Consider the following 10,163-nt stretch of genomic DNA (forward strand, 5'->3'; position numbering starts at 1 on the left):
TTGACATTTCTTAAAATTCCCGAGCCTATTAGATTTTTTTTTTTTTAAAAAAAAGATGGTTTAGGGCTTGTTTGGTTTGAAATGTTTTAAGATTTACCGAGTTTAACGAATATATGTTTGACAACAATTCAAATTCTGTTTTTGAAAATTATTTTCGGATTTTATGATTCAAACGGTGTAAATTTAGAAAATAACATTTTTATGTTTCTTTGTATCCAAATTTTAAAAATTAAAATACGAAATTATATTAAATAAAGATAAAAATATTTAGAAATATAATATATCATATTATAATTTCAATTCATTTTTAAAAAAATTAAAATATATATTATGTAATGTATTATAAATTAAATTAGGCTAAATTTCAAATTTGGTCCCTATGGTTTAAATAAAGTTAAAAGTTAGTCTATATGATTTTAAAATTTATAATTTAGTTACTATAGTTTGGTAGTACATATGGTTTGTTAAATTCTCTTAGATAGCCCCTACGACAGTGACTATTTATTATGAAGCTTTTATCAAACTATATGGGGTGAATTCTAATTATAAACCATAAGACTTAAATTTTAACTTACTCTAAATCATAGGGACCAAAATAGATAAATTCTATAATATTACAAAACAATAATTATACAATTTTTTCAACATAAAACATGTTCATAAATAAATTAACAATAATTTATTATCAACTAAATGTTTAGTGGGTAACTACAACTAGTTTATAATTGTATACATTATAATTCAATTTCTGAATTCTGTTACCAAACACATAGCTGAAAACATGAAATACAATTCTGTTTTCATTTAATCTCTTATTTTCAAATTTCTGTTTTCATATCCTCTACCAAACAGGTCCATAACATTCTATTAGATATAAAATTTAATTTTATGTTTAATAGGTTCATTAAGTCTAAATAATGTTGAATATGTTAGTAATCTAATTGACATTTTTAAAGATCAAAGATTTATTAAATTCAAAATTAAGTCGAGAGACATATTAGATATTTGTTTTTTAAAGTAGAAACATATGGATACAAATAATAAAAATTTAGGGACTAATCTTGTAATTTAACTCGAAAAGAAGACTACTTTGATTTTTATTACTTTATTGCAACCAATTGTTCAAATATGTGTACCAGTGTGATTATGAATTGGATTGGAGCCACACATGAGTTGGTTGAGGAGAATACTAGTGGGTGGATATAATTTTGAAGAATTCCTTCCTCAATCGATTCAAATTTATTTATTCATTTATTGAAAGAGGTTAAATATATATATATATATTATAGTTTTAAAATATATATAACAAAAATTAAAAATTACTTTTAGTTCCTGAATTTTAAGAAAAGTAAGCTTTAAAACCCTAAACTTTAGTTTGTAACGGTTAAGTACTCGCACTTTTAAATTTGTAATAATTTAAGTTATTGAATTTTAATAAGTATAAATTTAAACCTATTTGGTAACCATTTCATTTTTTGTTTTTGATTTTGAGAATTCAGCCTATTTTCTCCTCATTTCTTACAATGATTTGCATATTTCTTATGTACAGTACTTGAATTCTTAGTTGAATTCCAAAAAAAAAAAAAAAAAAAAATTTAAAACTACTTTTTTTAATTTTTAAAATTTGGTGATAACAAAATAAGAAATTTGGAGATAGAAGTAGTATTTATAGGTTTAATTTTTAAAAAATAAAAAATAAAAACAAAAAACCAAATGGTTACCAAACGGGACTAGTCTTTGTATTTTATAATTTATGATGTTTTAATCCTTATTGTGAAATAATATTAAATTTTAATGAACCTTTGTAGGTTAAATAAACTGATTTAGGGTCTTTTTTTTTTTTTTTAATTATAAATACCAAATTGTTACACAATCAAAATTGGCCATTAAGTTTGATGAGATTTTTCACAATAGAGACTAAGGCTCCGTTTGGGATTGTGTTTGCAATTGGGAAAATCTTGATTGCGTACATTATTTGGTAAAAGAAATTATTTAGGCTCCTTTGGTAACTATTTCGTTTTTTGTTTTTGGTTTTTAAAAATTAAACATATTTCCTCCAATTTCTTACAATCATTCTTTCTTAAGCAAATTCCATAAGCAAAAACAAAATTTTTAAAGCTATTTTTTTTAATCTTCAAAATTTGGCTTGGTTTTTTAAACCATTGATTAAAAATTGATAACAAATGAAGAAATTTGGAGATGGAATTATTGTTTATAGGCTTAATTTTTAAAAACAAAATGGTTATTTAAATCATTTTGTTTAATTTTTAAAATCCATCGAAATCACTTTTTAATTTTAAAGTTGATAGATACTAGCATTTAGATTTAGCTTCCCTAAAAATTTGCTAACTTTTTAACTATTTAAATAAATATATTATAATAATATCCTTTTATATTAATATATTTTGTCATATATTCTTAAATTGTAATTGATTATTTTTATCATAATTATTTTTTAAAAACTTTTATCAAATGATTTAGATTAAATAGAATTAGTCGAAATTTCAAACATATACAATATTTTATAAATTATAAATTATAAATTAATCATCCATACAAAAATAATTGAAATAATAAGTCTAGATTGATTCATATAACTAAATTATACCAATTTAGTACTAATTTACTGAACATCGTAATTAGAGATTTATCAAACACTATTTTATTTTCATTAACTGCTTCTTTTTCTAAAAGTACAGCCGTTGGTGTCGGCACTCTCAAACAGAACCTAAATTGTTAGAGATTTAAAAATATATGAATTAAATTGTTACATATTAAAAAGCAATGACTAAATTATTGTAAATTTAAAAATACAAAAACTAAATCGTTATGAATTAAAATTTCAAAGATCAAAATTCTTACCTATATAAAATTTCAAAAAGTAATTTTTAATTGAATAAATAAGCTTAGGAAACAAAAATAATATTGAAATTTCCGTTAATACAGTTAAGATTAAGGGGTGAAAACAGAGGGGTTTCTTTTATACAAATATATATAAAATATCAAATTTTGATAAACCGACACTTCAATAATATTTAAAATTCACACTGCCACATACATTTTTCTATACGTGGCTCCAATAAATAGGAAAATGAATTTAAATTTCTACATTAAAAAATAAAAAAAATTCATAGATAAAAAGTATCAAACTATTTACAGAATTAACAAAAAAAAAATATACACTGATATATTTCTATCAATCTCTATCAATGATAGACTTATATTAGTTTCTATCATCGATAGTATCAATGATAGACTTATATCAGTTTCCATCACCGATAGTATCAATGATAAACTTCTATCAATTTTTAAAATTGATAGACACTGATAGACTTCTATCAATCTCTATCAGTGATAGATTTCTATCTGCTTCTATTGCTACAACATTTATATGTGATAGACATTGAGAATAATGTCTATCACAATTATAATTAAATTTTGCTATTTGTATAAATATTTTTCTTACTTCTCTATTTTCGAAAATCTCCATAAAAAAAAATACACAATCATTACTTTTTCAAAAAAAAAAAATAATAATAATACACCATCACTGCTTGAATCAATACGCCGACATCTATTATATATTAATTTATTCCCAAAAAAAATCCTTTATAAAACAATAATTTATTTTAAAAAAATTGAAAGAGAAATCCCATAAAACGTCCCTTTTTAATGAATTCCCTTTTTTTTTTGTTTTTTGTTTTTCTTTTTTCATATCAAACTGAATTTTCCTTTTAAAAAAAATCCCACCTGCCCTCTATATGATTATTGATTTTTTTTTTTTTACAAATATATGAAGATAATCAAAACTTCAAATCTTGAAATTGATAGTACAATTCATATCAGTTGAGTTATACTCACGTTGGTCTCTATTTGATTAATTAATTTAAGAGAACAAATATTATATTTTCAGTTTACTAAATCATATATTACAAAATGAAATAAAAAACACTTACTAAGTCATTTTAATTACTAAAATTTAAATATATGATAAGATTTTTTTAGGTGGTGGGGTGTGAGATTCAAAGAACCTCTAATCTTTTGGTCAAGAGTACGTATTTTTATGTTAATTAACTATGTTTGTGTTCTAATAAATGATAAAATTTGAATATTCAATTAACTAAATTTTATTTTTGTTTTTTATTTTAAAAAAACCATGGCATAAGTTATATGACCTTTGTAGCTAAACAATGCTATTTTTGGCCATGTAGGTTTATCTTGGATGTTTTTTAGCCAGGTTGAAATAATTTATTATCAAGTTTGAGTTATTGTTTATGAACTGTTTGATTTTGTAGATGGGGGAAGTATTTCAATGGTTATGTTAATTTTCTCCCTTATATATAATTTGGCTTTTTAAAAGAAAAAAAAGTATAATTTGGTTTGTAGTTAAATATTTTGTTGGTTGAATTTCATGTCATTTTGTTTGTTAGGTGTTGGAAAGCCTTTTATTATAGTTTTCATTTTTCATTATTATATTTAAGTTTTTGTGAGAATGAGTTTAATATAATTTAATCCACTTGAAAATTTGTATTTAAAACTCACTCAAATAAGCTAAATGTACAATATCTTTGTCCCTCGTCCCGGTTACCTATTTCATTTTCCATCTCTTGCAAAAAATTTTACAAAAATTGGGATGAGCATTCTTCCCAAAGAATTTACAGGGATCGGGTTTCCTACGGCAATCTTCCTCATTTGAATTTTAACAAAAAATATTAATTTATTAACTTAAACCACCCTATTAAAATTTTTAACTAAATATCTAATTTAAATATACAGTGAGTTATATATATAATAAAAATTACATATATATAATCGGGGCGGGGCGGGACGTGGAAGTGGGGCAGAGTCGGGGATGAGGACGGGGGCAAAGAATATAAACCCAGTACTCATCCCCATTTAGCCAACGGAAAAAATTTTCTCCTCGCTCTCTTCCCCATTTCCCGTCTAAATATAAGTAATTTTTTTTAAAAAAAAAAAAAAAAAATCCTAAACATAATTGGATGATAACTCAAATGATAATATAGGAAAAATGGGGAAAAAAAGTTTAAACTCCATAAACTTTCATTATAATAACAATCAGTCCCCACAGAGGATGCAAGCATTATCCGGAATGATTGGGCGTAAAACGTGTAGGTGGCTTTTTAAGTCCGCCATCAAATCCCAGTGCTCAACCTTGGACAAGTAGTGAAAACCAGAGTTATGTAAAAAAACAAGTCCGATTACGCCTATTCCTAAGATAGGACTTATTTTATTAAAATTAATTGAATGCACAATTCAAAAAAAGAAACATTTCGGTGGTATTCTTTCCACTATTTCTTCTTCTACTTCTGGTAAATCAAAAGGTAATCTCTCGCATATAATTGCTCATATAATTGTGGTTACATAGATGCTTTTTATAGCCTATCCAGAAGTTTTCGCAACTCAATCATTGATTTAGCCTAAAAATTTCATTTCAATTGGAATTTGGTTATTCACCATGTACGATGATCCCCACTAATTATCTATAGTTGAATGGTTAAAGCGTCCAACTCATAATTGGCGAATTCGTAGGTTCAATTCCTGTTGGATGTATGCCAATGGGACCCTCCAATTCATTTCACCCCTTTTTCTCGAAAAAAAAAAAAAAGTGGGAAAAGTTTATGTCTCAACGAATCACACAACATGAAAGGGAGGGAAACAGATACTCAATTTAAAGTGAGTAAACAGAATTCCATACTCATCTCAACCATGTCTATCAGTATTATAACTATCTATCATTGATAGACAAATACATTTTATTATATCTGTAAATAAGTTGGTTCTTATTTTATGTTTGAAAACAATCATTTCTACTGCATATGCATATATTGTTGTATAGATATGAATATTAAATATATTAGACAATAATAGGTGATTTTAAAATAGTTAAAATTACTTTTGTCATTTTTAAAATTATTTAAAATATATTTTTAGTCATTTAAGATTAATTTTAATAGGATGAATATTATATTTAAAACTGTAAAATTAAATATTGAATTGATTTTGAGTGATTAAAAGTGTATTTTATAGTGATTTTAATTATTCTAAAATCACTCTCAAATATACCATAAATATTTGTATTCGAAAAGAATGGATATTCATGATGTGGAATTTAAATATTGGGTTTGTATTCCCAATTATGTATGAACCAAAATTAAAAAAATTAAATGTAAGATATTAAAATATTATTAATGATTTTTATTTGATACTGTCAAGCAATTCTAAATTGCGTTTTTAATATATTAGGGATATTCTTTAGGACTTTTATGGATGAAAATCCTAACTAATTAATTAAATGTAAGAGAATAAAGGGATGGAATCATAAATGTAAAATAAGAGTTGTTTTTAAATATAGAAAAATGAGTTATCTTATTTATAAATATAATAAAATGTCATTATCCATTAGTGATAGAGGTGATAGACATTGATAGATGGATAGATGGTGATAGATATCATCTATCAATATTTATGACCGATACGGGAAGACAATGACATTTTGTTATATTTGAAATTATTTCTAGCAATTTTACTATTTAGAACAATTATCCTAAAATTTAATATTATTTAATGTATTATCATGTTAAATAATTAAGTAATCCATAAAAAAATTGTACATTAACTAAATAAAATTATTCAAAAGTAAAAAAATTGAATTTAATTGAATTTATAAATAAGTATAAACTAGTTAAAAAAATTGTTTTAAATAGTTATGATAATAAAAAAAAGACAAATGTATTAGTTAAAATTTATTAACTCTAACTATATACTGATATTTAATACATAATTAAAAAATAATAATAAAATTTATTTATTAAATAGGTTATATTTTTTTATTAGCGTTTATCGTTTTTTATTAAGGATTTGATGCAAACCAAAGTGAATATAACTCAATTAGTATACAATTGTGTTGGTGATCAAAAGATGATGCTATTAAGAAGTTAATTATTACTAAATCGAGTTTAATTCAGAGTTTAGTTTAACTGACTTAAAGTGTGCAAGAACGACCTCAAGAGATTGTACTTCGAATCTCTCCATCTTTCTTGTACTAAAAAAAAAAAAAATTAAAAACACTTTTGGTCCCTTAATTTTCATAAATGTAACAATTGTCCTTCAACTTTAGTTGGTAATGATTTGATCTTGTATTTTCAAATTTTTTTAACAATTTATACATTATACGTCGAATTTTGTAACAATGTAGTCTCTATCATGAAAAATATATTCAAATTAATATTATATGTCAATTTTTATTATGTAACAACTTAGTCTTTAAATTTTATATTATAAAAAAATTTGATACTTGATCAACTTATTGATCTACATGTGTAAAGAATTTATTTAAATCTTAATAATATTGTTTATAATAAGGTCTATAAATTGTTACAAATTGTAAAATACTGACTAAATTATTACACATGTTAAAAATGACTAATTTGTTATAAATTTTAAGTTACTGGAACAAAATCGTTACTAACTAAATTGGGAATTATTTGATCGTCTTTCTCCGAGGAAGAGGTGAAACATAATCACTTTGAATTTGGGACAACTATTCGAAATCTTCTCTCATAGAATACTGATAATTCTTGTTCGCCAATTTCATTTAAGATCAAAGCATAAATCACAAAAAAAAAGGTTAAACCCTATTTTAGTCTCTGAACTTTGAATCTTGTTTCGTTTTAGTCCCTAAACTTTTAAAACGTTCACTGTAGTTCCTAAACTTTTAAAACGTTCATTGTAGTTCTTAAACTTTTAAAAAGTGTTTATTTTAGTTCATACTTTTAAAATTATATTAATTCTTCAACAAAAACGTGAGGGGCTTGTATTTTTGGATGACCATGCTCTAATAGCCAAAATATTGAATGACCAAAATTTTGAACTAAAAATATATTTTAAATTCTCCATCTTTGCCACTTTATTCAAAATTGAAACTCTAGATTTTTTTAGTGTAGCTAACTTATTTGGTAGCCTGTTCATCAAAAAATACAAATCATCTCGTCATTTTATTAAAGAGTTAACAAAATCTTAATATAGCATGGATCAAAATAAACACATTTTAGAAGTTTAGAACGAATACTTTTAAATGTTTAGGGGCCAAAATAAAATAATATTCAAAGTTAACTAAAAAATATTTTTAGAAGTTTATAGATCAAAATAGAATATTGCTCAAAATTCAGGAACCAAAGTAAGATCTAAATTAAATAATAATAATAATCAGCAACTAGCCTACCTCATATATATATATTTCCTTTTTTTTATAAAAATACAAATCCATAAAATAATGGCAGTGTTGTAATTTAAAGTAAAGTATAGGGCAATTAGTCTATAACCAAGTCCAAAGGCGCTTGCAAGTTGATGATCCACTTGCAAGTCCGGCGTAAGCTTTGTGATCAAATAATAATATAAATAAATTAATTACAAACTTTGATTTTCTTTTTTAAAAAAAAACAAATATACATAAAAATAATAATATAATAATATAACCTCAAAACAAAACAATCTCTCTCTTCTTTCTCTCTCCTCTTTCGTCGCATTATATATAATCGGAAATTCGCCATTTTGCGATCATCTATTCGTCTTCTTAACTCAGCCCTAACTTTTCTCTCTGCATAAACTCAATAATCACTCGTTTTGAGAGAGAGAGAGAGAGAGAGAGAGAGAGAGAGAGAGAGAGAGGGGGAGATTTTTCGAAAATGCCTACTTCGATTCAACTCCATCGAATCAATCCGACGGCCAATCCCGGCGTTGGCGCCGCCGCAACAACTATGAACTGTCACAGAACCGCGGCAGCGGCGGTGACGGTGGCGCGGGAGAAAAGAAGCAGTAATATGACCTCGCTGACGGACGCGGTTTCGGTGCCGGTACCAGAGACGATCGCGCGGCACCACGCGCACGACGTCGGACCGGAACAGTGTTGCTCCGCCGTGATCCAGATCATCGACGCTCCAGTTCATACGGTATGGTCTGTGGTACGACGGTTCGATAATCCACAAGCGTACAAGCATTTTCTGAAAAGCTGTGATGTAATCGACGGTGACGGTACCGTCGGCAGTCTCCGGCAAGTTCAAGTCGTCTCTGGCCTTCCCGCCGCCTCGAGCACCGAACGCCTCGAGATTCTGGACGATGAGAGACACGTGTTGAGTTTTCGCGTCGTAGGTGGGGACCATCGCCTACGAAACTACCGATCTGTTACCACACTGCACGCGATTTCATCATCATCTTCTTCTTCTTCATCAAATCAAAACGGATCCAGATCTTCAACGGTTGTGGTGGAATCATATGCAGTTGATGTACCACAAGGCAACACAAAAGAAGAAACGTGCGTGTTCGTTGATACGATCGTACGGTGTAATCTTCAATCTCTTGCACAAATCGCTGAAAACATGGCTAAAACTTCCTAATTAAATTTCAATTTCTTCTTCTTTTAACACACACACATTCTTGATTTGCATCCCTTTTTCAATTTCTTCATATTTTAGGTGTTTTTTCCCCTTTCAGAAACCGATTATCTCCGCAGATTTGTGTGCAATAATGGTTTATAAAGGAGATTCGTACACCGATCGAACATTTGTGGTTGTGTATTGTATAAATTTGTTCTTCCTTTTTTGGCGTTCTTCGCTTATAGATATAGAATTCTCTCTCTGAAATTAGGCCTGGAATCCGCTGCCATTTTGTATTGATTATGATCAATGTGTTGTTGGTTTTGTAATTAATTATTATGTTGGTTAGTACGTAAATGGTTATATTGTATTGCTTCATGCATGTGTTCTTTTGAGATTCTCTATTCCTTCCTTTTTGCTCATCATCATTATTTTTTCCTTTTTCCCTTGGTGATAAAATTTCAAGTTAGTAACCTTTTTAATTTTGGTTTTCACAATTTGGGTTAGAATTTCGAAGAAATGTTATTGATTAGAAAAAAAAAACTATTTTCATGTATTTCTAAAAGTTTAATTCTAGTTTAATGTGTACTTTTACAAATAAAATGTCCATGTCGATTAGATTTTGATGGATATTTTTGAAAAAATAAACAAAAACAAAAAATTTAAAAAATAAACTTAAATTAGTAAATAAATATTCTATTATGATTTTTAAATGAGTTAATATGTTTATTGTTTATATTATATTTACATTAGTGACATTTTATTGCTTAT

The 10,163-nt window shown here is 26.3% G+C and overlaps 1 pseudogene across 1 annotated transcript; it reads left to right on the top strand.

The window, feature by feature from the left end:
* The first annotated feature begins 8,499 nt into the window (after nucleotides 1-8,499).
* LOC120081751 (abscisic acid receptor PYL4 pseudogene) lies at nucleotides 8,500-9,774 on the top strand (annotated as a pseudogene). Its single transcript, XR_016530663.1, has one exon. The product of XR_016530663.1 is annotated as an abscisic acid receptor PYL4 pseudogene (transcript).
* Nucleotides 9,775-10,163: the final 389 nt, after the last annotated feature.

Source organism: Benincasa hispida, chromosome 7 (genome assembly GCF_027475165.1).
Source record: "Benincasa hispida cultivar pf3 chromosome 7, pf3_genome.v1.1, whole genome shotgun sequence".
Classification (NCBI taxonomy): domain Eukaryota; kingdom Viridiplantae; phylum Streptophyta; class Magnoliopsida; order Cucurbitales; family Cucurbitaceae; genus Benincasa; species Benincasa hispida.